General features: G+C 45.1%; 1 long non-coding RNA gene across 1 annotated transcript; it reads left to right on the forward strand.

The window, feature by feature from the left end:
* The first annotated feature begins 7,202 nt into the window (after positions 1-7,202).
* Positions 7,203-9,888, forward strand: LOC136665777 (uncharacterized). Its single transcript, XR_010795315.1, has 3 exons — positions 7,203-7,341; positions 9,577-9,692; positions 9,791-9,888. It is a non-coding gene; the product is annotated as an uncharacterized lncRNA (long non-coding RNA).
* Positions 9,889-13,531: the final 3,643 nt, after the last annotated feature.

Here is a 13,531-nt window from a genome sequence, read left to right on the forward strand (position 1 = left end):
CAAACAAAAAACCCACAAACACATAGACATAGGCAAAAGTAGCAGTCAAACCAGACACCAGCGATGTTCTCACTTAGAACTGATGTCGAATAATAACATAACGGTTAGAGAACTGGGCTTGGGACTGGAAGGTCCCCAGTTTGATCCTCTGGACTGTCAGGGAAAATGTGGGTGGGAAGAACGAACGCTCAATATGCAACAAGATGTGAAGTGCAAATTTCATTATACTGCTGTGCCCTGATGTTGTTGTTTTTTTGTTTTTTTTTTTCATATTATTGTTGTTTATTTAAGAAGTATTTCTAATGTATGCCGTAAGACTGTGTGATGAAAAAGTGCTTATCAAAAATATTTTATTACACTCTTGTTATATATATAAATGGCTGTTTAAACAGGTGTACTATGCACAGTGATATTAAATATCCATGAGCAACAAGGCAGCAGCAGAGCTGGATATTTACATTACATAATTTACATTTTATTTAAATAAAAATTTTGGAATTTCAGCTAAATTTCATGGAGCTGACAGCTTTTAATCATGCGGCATGCTGTCGAAGTAAATTCTGGAGGAGGTCTCAGTTTGTTTAACTGGAGTTCACTATTATAGAGCAGCTGCTACGTTAAGAAGCTTAATATTTTTATTCCTTATCTGTAACTGGGCAAAACTGATAAAAATCACCGCACCTACAGTAGGGTCACCCAGCAATTTCACTTTCCCAAAACAAATACACAAACTAAGGGTATGGCACTAAACACTTTAACAACTGTGCCTCCAGGCTTCAAGAAACATGACCCCAATCCATGGCTCCAAATGAAGTAAAAGAATGGAGAGAATTTTTTTCAGTCTCAGTTTTTCCTGTTCAGCTGCATATAAAATTTGCCAGAGGGGTTACTGGGGGTTATCTTTTGTTGGGATTATGTTTTACATTCATTCCTAAATTAGGGACATATATAAGGGTGTGGTTTAATTCTGAGAAGTACAAGAGAGGGAGGGTTGGGAGGAATAGAATTACAGCACCCAGAGTTTGCATTTCTGCATTCAATGTAGAAAGAAAAGAATACTTACCCTGTGAATACTCTGTGAAATAAAGACATAGATTTGCTGCTGACAGTTTGTGAGGTGGATTAAAGAGGGAATCCTGGGAGCGAGCGGAAGTGAATTTGGAACTTTGGTAGCTGCCGTAGAGCAGGACATGTAGGGTATGAAGTAGGGTCAGGCATCAAGCCTGAACCTGTCAAAATACCTGGTTTTCCCCAGGATTTTCCAATATTTTACCATTCTTTACTTTTGTCCTACCATTAAAACTGTAAATCTCCTGTATTTTTAACTTCTAAGTTTGACAGTAGGCAAGCCCAACTATATACACGAATTTTCACAAAATCCCTCTCCAGAAAAAAGCAGGGACTATACATAGAACATGAATTATAACAAACAGCATAATATAGCTTAAATATAAGATTTTGAAGGTGTGTTAAAATGTTCCCTCTGCTGTTTTCCTGCTCAAATCAATAAGTACAAGATGAAAGTGCCTGGTCAGTTCTGTAGATACAAATATATTCAAACTAGACTCTTGTCTCTTGTTTGTTTTGGGTTGGATCCACCAAATTACCCAGAATGCTTTAGTGCAGCATGACAAGTAAAACTTAGTAAATACAGGACTAGGGAACATCTTTTATAGGCTCCTGTTATGTGCATAAAACTTTTCAATACCTGAAAGACACTTACAAAGTTATAGACAGAAAACAAATAAGACAGAAAGCACAAAAACATAGCTTCACAGGCAGGAACAGGACAGGACTTGGCATATGGCCAAATTAATTCTGATTCACTTGGCAGGAATGATTCCAATGCAGAGGGTGTTGGTTTTTCTTGAGCTTATCTTTGAGGGGGCACTGTATTATTTTTGGATTGCTTCCCTAAACAAGGGATGTAAACATGGGTGTAGTTAAATTCGGAGAAGCATATGGGAGAGGGGAAAGGAATACAGTTACAGCTTCAATTTCTGTAGAGTATTTGGGGCATTTCCTTGTGAAAAGAAAATAATAATTACCTTCAAATCAAATGAAATCTGCTGCTGAGAGTGTGTGGAGGAGGTTACAGGGAGGTATTATCGGCCACAACCACCTCAACCAATCAATCAATCAGTCAAAGCAGCTTTACGGAGATCTGGGGCCTTGGAAGTGGCAAGGAAAAACGCCCTCAGCGTAGGAGAAAAAATATTGAGAATCAACGTTTTGATGCGTTCACACTCTTTTCGTTTTCTCTTGTTAAAGCATTTGCAGTATGCAGGACATTAACTGTAAAAAATAAAATGATAAGGAAGTATAATCTAATTGTGAAGATTCATATATGATTTACTTGACAAAAAGTTTGTGCAATATCTCCTCGTTTGGGAGGAGGTTTACCTGTGATTATTGAAGAGTAAAACTCTCCCATCAGTTTTCCTGATCACTTTCTTCTACCAGCTCACTGATCAGGAGCCTCTCTCAAAATCTCAGTTGACGCATGTAAGAGACATTGACGTATCCTCAGTCAACCCGATATCATGTCAGAAACGTAGCATACTAAAAGACCATGCCTGCTATATCGTATTCATTTGTATGTAGTTGTTGCCGTGCGCCCCTGGGATATATTGACAACATGCAGTATTCCAACCCAAACACCAGACCGACATGGTGCCGGTGTTGCCATGGTGCTAATTATTTGTTGATGAATGTTCAAAGGTAAAAGGCTGACTTTGTGATGTTGACTTGTGAGTTTCTAAATTCATTGGTGAAACAAGTTGTCAGGGTGGTGTGATGAGTAGATTCAGGGAGGCGGACACACTCGCTATAACACGGAATTTAATAACGATATGACAAAACAAACGAAGTAGAAACACGAACTAACATTACTAATAAACATGGGAAAGAGCACGAAACAACAATATAGGAATGGAGCAAAGAAACAAGCAAGAGAGACGGGTTAGAGCGAAGCGAGAGACGAGGAAACAGGAAACAAACGACAGAGCAAACGAAATCAAACAAAGAAACAAAACGAACTCAAACTCAAACCAACAAAATGACCGATACCAGGAAGTGAGGGAAGAGGGCTTAAATACATGAACTAACTAGACACACCTGACACAGATAACGAGGACAATTACAGAGAGGCGGAACAAGAGGTGGAGCGAGTGAACATAAACAAAGCCATGTGAGGAAAAGGAAAACAACAAACAGAGCCACATGGAAGAGGAAAACAAAGCAGAAAGTGTCAAGATGTGACAGACGCCCCCCCCAAGACGCGCAACTCCCGGAGCGCGAAAAACGAGACTCTCCAGGAGCTGGTGCAGGAGGGGGCCCAGAAGAACAAGACAAAAAAAAACGAAACTAGAAAAGACTCAGGATGGAAAAACGGAACAAGGAACTAGACTTTAAACGGACATCGGACAGAAGTAGAAAGAGGAGACGGAGAACGAGAGAAGACAGGAGACAAAGCAGGAGCAAACACGTGTGACTGGACCTTTGGCTTAACACTGAACGGGGACTGAGACAAAACAGGAGCAGATACACGTGAGGAGACAGGCGATGGGACTGGGAGCTGGACATGGGTCTGGACAGAGGGTTTAACTGTAGACTGGACACGACTAAGAGGGAATTGGACACGAGACTGGACAGAAGGTTTAACAGGGTACTGGACTGGACTAACAGGGAACTGGACTTGAGGTAAGGGAACAGGGACCATGACATTAACAGGAACTGAAACAAACACGGTGACAGGGACCGGAATAGAAACAAAAACAGACAAAGGCACAGGGACAAGGACAGAGACAGGAACCAGAACAGGAATAGATACAGGAACTAATATAACTGGTGGGTGGTACCCAGGACTGGCATGTGTCTGTGGGACTGTCCAAGGTGCCAGCCTGGGTACAGTTCTGGGGATTGGCCTCGAAGTCCTTGGGGCCGGAGCCACAGTCACAGGCTTAGAAACGGCCGGAGCCACAGTCACAGGCTTAGAAACGGCCGGAGCCACAGTCACTGGCTTAGAAACGGCCGGAGCCACAGTCACTGGCTTAGAAACGGCCGGAGCCACAGTCACTGGCTTAGAAACGGCCGGAGCCACAGTCACTGGCTTAGAAACGGCCGGAGCCACAGTCACTGGCTTAGAAACGGCCGGAGCCACAGTCACTGGCTTAGAAACGGCCGGAGCCACAGTCACTGGCTTAGAAACGGCCGGAGCCACAGTCTCAGGGGCAGAAACGGCCGTAGCCACAGTCTCAGGGGCAGAAACGGCCGTAGCCACAGTCTCAGGGGCAGAAACGGCCGTAGCCACAGTCTCAGGGGCAGAAACGGCCGTAGCCACAGTCTCAGGGGCAGAAACGGCCGTAGCCACAGTCTCGGAGATAGGAGCAGCTTAGGGAGCCGTACTCACGGAGACTGGAGACCCTGCGACGACGTCCACGGAGACAGGGGAACCTGCAGTGACGTCCAAGGAGGCAGGCGGAACTGCGACGACGTCATCCACAGAGGCAGACGGAACTGCGACGACGTCATCCACAGAGGCAGACGGAACTGCGACGACGTCATCCACGGAGGCAGACGGAACTGCGACGACGTCATCCACGGAGGCAGACGGAACTGCGACGACGTCATCCACGGAGGCAGACGGAACTGCGACGACGTCATCCACGGAGGCAGACGGAACTGCGACGACGTCATCCACGGAGTCAGGAGGATGTGCGACGACGTCCACGAAGGCAGAGGAATCTGCGACGTCGTCCACGAAGACTGGAGAACGTGCGACGATGTCCACGGAGGCAGAGGAATCTGCGACGTCGTCTACGGAAACAGAAGAGGCGGGCGTCGCTCCTTCGAAGACAGGAGAAGCGGACGCCACCTTCAAGGAGAGCTCCAGGCGTGCCATGAGGCCTGTAAGCTTCTCCTGGAGGTCAGGAGTGAGCGCAGAGCTGTGTTTAGGAACTGGGGTCCTAGCGACGACGTCCACGGAGGCAGAAGAATCTGCGACGTCGTCCATAGAGACAGGCGCGGCCGGAGGCGCCGCGCTGAGGAAGACAGGCGCGGCCGTAGGCACCGCGCTCAGGGAGACAGGCGCGGCCGTAGGTGCCGCGCTCACGAAGACAGTTGCGGCCGAAGGTGCCGCGGGCACGAAGAGAGGCGCGGCCGGAGGTGCCGCTCTTCCAGGAACAGGAGCGGCTGGAGGAGCTGCGCTTAAGGAAACTGGAGCAGCCGTTGGCGCCGTGCTCTCGGAAACTGGAGCTGAGGCGTCCAACGAGGCAGGTGCTCGTGCTGCTCGCCGAGCACGAGTTGAGGCTTTATGAGGTTTAGGGGGTCTGATGGGCGCACTCTTGAGGGATTCCCCCAAAGGTGCGCCACTGTTAGCCTCACCTGCGTTGTCCTGCGGTAAGAGGCTAACAGCTCCTACACATAACCCCCCCCCAAGAATTTCCCCGGACCTGAGGGGATAATCCTCCAGCGAAGGGGAGCTTCCAGCCTGTTTTCTCCTCCGGCTCCGTCGATTCCCGCTGGAGGAATCACTCGATTCATGAATCGAGTCTTCTGTTTGTGGGAAATGAACCGCACCGGAGATGAGCTGCAGCCGTTGACTCCACTCTGAAGCCGCTCTCAACGCCTCCTCCACGGGATCTTTGCAGAAAGGAGTCCGGCGAATTACACCTCTCCTAAAGGGGTAGTCCGTGTTAGCTGTGTCCATTTTTTGATCGGTCATTCTGTCAGGGTGGTGTGATGAGTAGATTCAGGGAGGCGGACACACTCGCTATAACACGGAATTTAATAACGATATGACAAAACAAACGAAGTAGAAACACGAACTAACATTACTAATAAACATGGGAAAGAGCACGAAACAACAATATAGGAATGGAGCAAAGAAACAAGCAAGAGAGACGGGTTAGAGCGAAGCGAGAGACGAGGAAACAGGAAACAAACGACAGAGCAAACGAAATCAAACAAAGAAACAAAACGAACTCAAACTCAAACCAACAAAATGACCGATACCAGGAAGTGAGGGAAGAGGGCTTAAATACATGAACTAACTAGACACACCTGACACAGATAACGAGGACAATTACAGAGAGGCGGAACAAGAGGTGGAGCGAGTGAACATAAACAAAGCCATGTGAGGAAAAGGAAAACAACAAACAGAGCCACATGGAAGAGGAAAACAAAGCAGAAAGTGTCAAGATGTGACACAAGTAATAGTTTTGCACCTTATACCAGCTAATAGTTTCATATCCTTGAGTTCATTCGACATCTAGCTTTAGCTTTAGCTGAACTAATACCTCATATGTCACTACTCTGAGTCATAAGTCATGTGTTTTTAGACGTGCTTGTATGTTTTGTCATAGCATATGGCAAGTAGTCGAGTAGTTGTCAGACCCTTAATGAAATGCCCAGCGATGCAAATTGACTGATTTGTTGCAGGCCTAACACGTCATAGTATTAATAAACTTTAAAACATCTAGCTATGTCCAAATCTGTAGCATAAGTTCATAAGCAAGCAAACATTCACAGTTATTATATGTTAGCTGGATTATCAGTTCATCAGTCAATACTTTTCTAAACACATTTTTTCCACTTAGAAAAAAAAGTAAAATAATTTTCTACTTGAATGCTTTGGTTCAGCTTGCGCATTTCCAAGTCATCTCAGAGGCTAGGGGGCGCATATCAAGTTTAACTTAGTTAACTGTACGTTTTAGCTGGTGTGGTGTTTTGGTAGCATAGGCAGGTTTCAGCCAATACATTTCTAAGGACTTTGATAGATTTCTAAGTACAAAACATAAACATCTCATCAATTTAGAATTTCACTAAAGGACGTTAAAATATTTCGGTTAAGACTGTGAAAACATTATTCATTTTTCTGACTGCTGTAAATGAGCTCAAACGTCTCTTCATCACTGCCTTCATCATCGTCATCAAACATTTACCCATTCACAACAATCTAACACTGTTTCATGCCAATCACATGCCAGCACATCACTGCTGCAGATGTTAAGGCAGAATGGAAGTTAGAAACTGTGTGCTGTTTAATGCTTTCTTTTTAGTTAAAGCTGTCATAGTCAGATCTGCCAGAGTCATTAGCCACACTCTGGAAATGTTTACATTCTCTGCTGTACCTTCACCCACACAGATCACAACTAACTCCATCCCTCTACCTTTTTCAGAGTAAATTACTGCCCATTGGACACTGATGGATGACTGTCGAGCTCCTCCTCCACTCTTCAAACCAGCTGCCCATGCTCCAGCCACCAGCACTGGCCTTGGAGCTGCCCCTACACTGAAGGTCTCACAGACTCCTGTTACCAGTAGATTGACCAGAGAAGGGTAGGTCCCCCGTGTGAGCTTTGGTTCCTCCCAAGGTTTCTTCCTCAGCTCTGAGGGAGTTTCTCTGTGTCACTGTCACCCCTGGCCTCACTCTCCTGGGGATTTACATTCTTTACATTTTTACATTTCATGTCAAAACTTTGTCTTTACTGGAATTCTGTGAAGGTGCTTTGTGACATCATCAGTTGTAAAAAGCTCTATACAAATAATTTTGATTTGACTTAATTTAACGGAAGTTTTAACCATGAAGAGATCCTAAATACTATCATACACAGAACTGACTCTCCATTTTGAATCAGATGCTGGGTGTGCTAGAGTTTCTTCAGGGGCTGAGGTTGAGTTAAATGTCCTGTGCTCAGTTGCATGTTTTCTGACTTGTGAAATCCTGAATTGCAGCAGAGCCTTATCTTCACCGCGGGTCTCGGATCTGAAACCATTCATCTCAGTCCTCTACACTCCTGACTTCACACAACTTTATTACTGCTTTCATATCCATGGGTTTATTTCACTATGACTTTACAAAGTGCCACAGCTTGGTGCTGATTGGTCTAAAATGGGGGTCTCAAATTAATGTCATGAGGGTCCTATAAGAGTATTGCTATGATGCTTGACATAGTATTGATAGGTGATATCTGTGGTACTGTAGTTGGTTGCTAGAATGTCACCATGGTGTCTCATGCAGTTGCTTAGGTGATAACACCTTAGCAACCACCTGGGATACAATAGGGACAACCTGGCAACACCTTAGCACCCACCTGGGGTACCATACCAACACCTGTAAAAACCTAAACAGCCACACAAGATAACAAAACTATTATCTAAAATCCATTAAATCTGTCTAAAACATCCTAGAATAACATAGCAACAGCCTAGTAACACCTTAGCAAGCACCTGAGACACCATAATGACATCCTACTAAAACAGATCACAACGTACCCGAATCAGAGAACAAGGAGGTGCATCTTCTGCTGAAGGCCCTTGACATCGCCTTCAAATCAGGTGACGCACAAGCCTATAGCATATCCAGGGCAAATCTGAGGCAAGGCATCAAAATGGCCAAGCACTGTTACAAACTTAATATAGAGGACCACTTCTCCAATTGTGATCCTCGACACATGTGGCAGGGCATTCAAGCCATCAGTGAATACAAGCCCAGTAACTCCACTCCAATAACTGCAGAGGTCTCCTTTCTGAATGAGCTAAATTACTTTTATAGTCGCTTTGACAAAGACAACAGGGAGACGGCTACCAACATCAAACATTCTGCAGTCCTCCAGCCCCTCACACTCACCTCTACAGTTGTCTACACTGCACTGAGCAGGATCAACGCACACAAGGCTGCTGGCCCAGATGGCATTCCCGGGCATGTGCTGAAAGCATGTGCGGAGCAGCTCACTGAAGTTTTCACAGACATCTTCAATCTGTCCCTCGCCCAGGCAGCTGTGCCAACATGCTTCAAATCCACTTCCATCATACCATTACCAAAACACTCCAACATGCATGAATGACTATCGCCCTGTAGCACTCACACCCATCATTTGAAGTGTTTTGAATTATTGGTCCTGGCAGAGCTAAAGGAATGCCTCCCAACTACACTGGACATCAGTTTGCATACAGCAATATTAGAAGCACATAATTAAAGATGCAGTTTCCATTGTGCTACATTCTGTGCTCTCACATCTGGACAATAACAACAAATATACAAGAATGCTGTTTGTTGATTTTAGCTCAGCATTTAACATCATAATCCCAGGCAAGTTAGTCACTAAACTTGGAGATCTGGGCATTGACTCCTCTCTCGGTAATTGGATTAAAAACTTTCTGACCAACAGGCCTCAGCATGTTAGGTCAGGCCATACCTACTCCACCACCATCACACTCAACACTAGTGTACCCCAGGGCTGTGTGCTAAGCCCATTTCTGTACTCCCTCTTCACTCATGACTGCAAAACTGTTCATGAATCAAACTCAGTGATCAAGTTTGCTGACGACACCACAGTGATTGGCCTCATCAGCAGCAGTGATGTGACAACCTACAGAGAGGAAGTAGAACATCTGGTCAAGTGGTGTGCTCCTTAACACTAACAAATCTAAGGAACTCATCATAGACAGGGACTCCACTTCCATCAGTTGAGGATATCCAGAAGAAAGGCTGTCTGTCTCGTGCTCGAAGCATTCTTAAAGATTCCTCACACCTTGCTCATAGTTTTTTTTTGTCCTCTTGCCTTCTGGCAGGTGCTTCAGGAGCCTCCGGATCAGGACAAGTAGATTGAGGAATAGCTTCTTCCCCAGAGCTGTCTCCTTACCGAACTCTGTCCACCGTTAAAACTCACGTTAACAGCCATATTCTGGTAATTGACTGCACTACATTTTCTGTATTGTTATTATTACATTGTACATAATTGTATATTAAATTTAATGCATTCGACATAATCTGTGCCTCCTCCAGGGTGTATTCCTGCGTTGCGCCCAATGATTCCAGGTAGGCTCTGGACCCACCGTGACCCTGAACTGGATAAGCGGTTACAGATAATGGATGGATGGACATAATCTGTATATCATGTTTATAGTATTTCCTTTCCAAACTATATATTATGCTATAATGCCTCTATAATATATTCACTTGTATATTTGTCCATACCTCTGCCTATAGTTTCTATATATGTACATTCTGCACTTACTGCTTGCTGCACTCTGGTTAGATGCTAAAATACATTTTGTTGGGTTGTACTTGTACATGTGTAATGACAATAAATTTGAATCTAATCTAATCTAAAATGCTGTCACACTGGTGTCCTAGGTAGGGGGCTAATGTGCTATTAGGCTGTACATATGGTGTCCCAGGTTGTTGCTAATGTGAGTTAGAGTGTTGCTATGGTTACAAGTGACTGGCAAGGTGTTGCTAGGATATTACTATGGTGTATTAGGTGTTGCTAACCTGCTGTCACTACAGACTCTACTGTCCTGGAAAAGCTTCACACTAGCTGTTAGAACATTGCTGTGAGAATCTGATGGCAGCCATTAGAGAGGATCATAGTTCATCCCAAATTAAACCCTAACTGTGTTGAGGGTTAAGAGGAAGTTTAAAACTCAATTTCCTTTAAAAGATCTTGACTCAGAAAGAGGACGAGAAGTTTCCTTCTGTGATGAAGGTGTGAGGTAAGAACAGATTGAACCGAAAGTTAAAACACAGAGAGGGAGGTTCTGGAGACTGATCGCAACATTATATCCATCACAGGTCCTAACACTGACCATTTTTCCTACTCCAACTTTAAGAACTGACCCTTCACTCACTTCTACACACACACACACACACACCACCCCTGACTGTGGGCAGTTTGGATATATTCCACTGGACTGTGGAGAGCATTCTGATGGGCTGAATCACCTCCAGACAGCTCTGCGGAGGGTGGAGTGCACAGCCCAACTCCTCACCGGGATTCAGCTCACAAACTCCTCCTGGAGTCATATACCAGCCGCCAGTCTTAGACAAGCAGGAGGACCACACCCACTCTGTTCTCATAGCTGCCCTGCGGCAGGAGGCACAGATACATGTTGTTCACAACCAGTTTTCCTCCCTCCCAAATTCCCAAAGTTTTTCTTTAGTAAATTGAACTGGAATTACGAGCTCAGTAACACTGCACCCACCAAACACCTGTTTCCCCACTCGCCTTGTCACTATGCATTTGGAATTCTAATCTCTTACCACATGTATATAGTAAAATTCTGCATGTTCTATATTTAATATGAAACACTATGTAGAATTTTTACCACTATGTAGCATCATTGTGATGCTCCACTTATCTGTAAACGGAAGAACAGAGTCTCTGTCACTGCTACTACAGACTCTGCACTATGTAACATTTGGAGGCAGGTAGGAAATCCCCCCTCCCTACCCCCCACTCAAACCATCTAATTTCAGGTCTGTGCTGTAAAAGTCAATCACAATCTGCAGCTGTAGGGGAGCCCAGGAACACACAACCAAATGTTACCTAGTGTTGCTTTAATGTTTTGTACATATGGACTGCACAATAATGTGTGTATATTTAATTGTTTTGAACTGTGGTACCTGCATTTGTTTTACAACGTCCCCTTTTTTAGACACCCCCCACCCCCCGCACACACTCCAACACACTTCATACACTCAACTTCTTATTGCCCAAAAAACAAACAAAAAAAAATAATAATAAAGCAATAAAACACATTTAGAGTGAAGTAATTATGAGTGACATATAACATTTATCTGGATCATTTGCCATCAATACTCCACCCACTTTTGTGAAACAACTGATATAGGGTTATTAAAGTGCATATGTACTGTATTTTGTTCTGTTTATTTTGTGAATTTGCGTGGGCTGATGAGACTTGACATTAAACTGAATTTCACTTCATCATCTACTTTTAATCTTGTGTTTACACTTGAAAAATTCCAGGCCTCTCCTCTCTGTACTCCTCCATCCAGTTCAGGTAATGTTAAGTTCCTCTTCTGAACCTGGAGGAATCCTGCCTGGCCTGTTCTGCTAGAGTCTAACATCAAGAGATGACATTAATTATAGGAACAAAATATAACAAAGTACACCAAAGAACTCTAGACATGACGTCTAGAAATAAATGACGATTATAAATATATAATATTAGTGCAGGACATACAAAATCCAACACGTAGCCTTTCATTCTGTTCCCTGCTGTGGACACATCTACTGTACCTCCACTAGGTTTTCACATAAAGAACTGAATAATGAACTGATTAAATGAAAGGGTGCAAAAGAAGATACACACTCACCCAGTCACTCACTGTGGACCGTGTCACACATTCACCCAGTCACTCATTGTGGACAGAAACACACACTCACCCAGTCACCCACTGTGGGCTGTGTCACACATTCACCCAGTCACTCACCCTGGACAGATTCTCACACTCACCCAGTCACTCACTGTGGACCGTGTCACACACCCAGTCAGTCACTGTGGAATTTGTCACACATTCACCCAGTCACTCGCTGTGGACAGAAACACACACTCACCCAGTCACTCACTGTGGACTGTGTCACACATTCACCCAGTCACTCACCCTGGACAGACTCTCACACTCACCCAGTCACTCACTGTGGACCGTGTCACACACCCAGTCAGTCACTGTGGAATTTGTCACACATTCACCCAGTCACTCATGTGGACTGTGTCACACATTCACCCAGTCACTCGCTGTAGACAGAAACACACACTCACCCAGTCACCCACTGTGGACTGTGTCACACATTCACCCAGTCACTTACCCTGGACAGACTCACACATTCACCCAGTCACTCATTGTGGACAGAAACACACACTCACCCAGTCACCCACTGTGGACTGTGTCACACATTCACCCAGTCACTCACCCTGGACAGACTCTCACACTCACCCAGTCATTCACTGTGGACCGTGTCACACACCCAGTCAGTCACTGTGGAATTTGTCACACATTCACCCAGTCACTCGCTGTGGACAGAAACACACACTCACCCAGTCACTCACTGTGGACTGTGTCACACATTCACCCAGTCACTCACCCTGGACAGACTCTCACACTCACCCAGTCACTCACTGTGGACCGTGTCACACACCCAGTCAGTCACTGTGGAATTTGTCACACATTCACCCAGTCACTCATGTGGACTGTGTCACACATTCACTCGCTGTAGACAGAAACACACACTCACCCAGTCACCCACTGTGGACTGTGTCACACATTCACCCAGTCACTTACCCTGGACAGACTCACACACTCACCCAGTCACTCACTGTGGACCGTGTCACACACCCAGTCAGTCACTGTGGAATTTGTCACACATTCACCCAGTCACTCATGTAGACTGTGTCACACATTCACCCAGTCACTCGCTGTAGACAGAAACACACACTCACCCAGTCACCCACTGTGGACTGTGTCACACATTCACCCAGTCACTTACCCTGGACAGACTCACACACTCACCCAGTCACTCACTGTGGACCGTGTCACACACCCAGTCAGTCACTGTGGAATTTGTCACACACTCACCCAGTCACTCACTCTGGACAGACTCACACACTCACCCAGTCACTCACTGTGGACCATGTCACACACTCACCCAGTCACCACACCCACATCTCCTTATATAGGAAATTAGGTTCACATCAGAATGACCACACTTCATTGGTTTCGGGT

Source organism: Hoplias malabaricus, chromosome 14, assembly GCF_029633855.1.
Source record: "Hoplias malabaricus isolate fHopMal1 chromosome 14, fHopMal1.hap1, whole genome shotgun sequence".
NCBI lineage: Eukaryota > Metazoa > Chordata > Actinopteri > Characiformes > Erythrinidae > Hoplias > Hoplias malabaricus.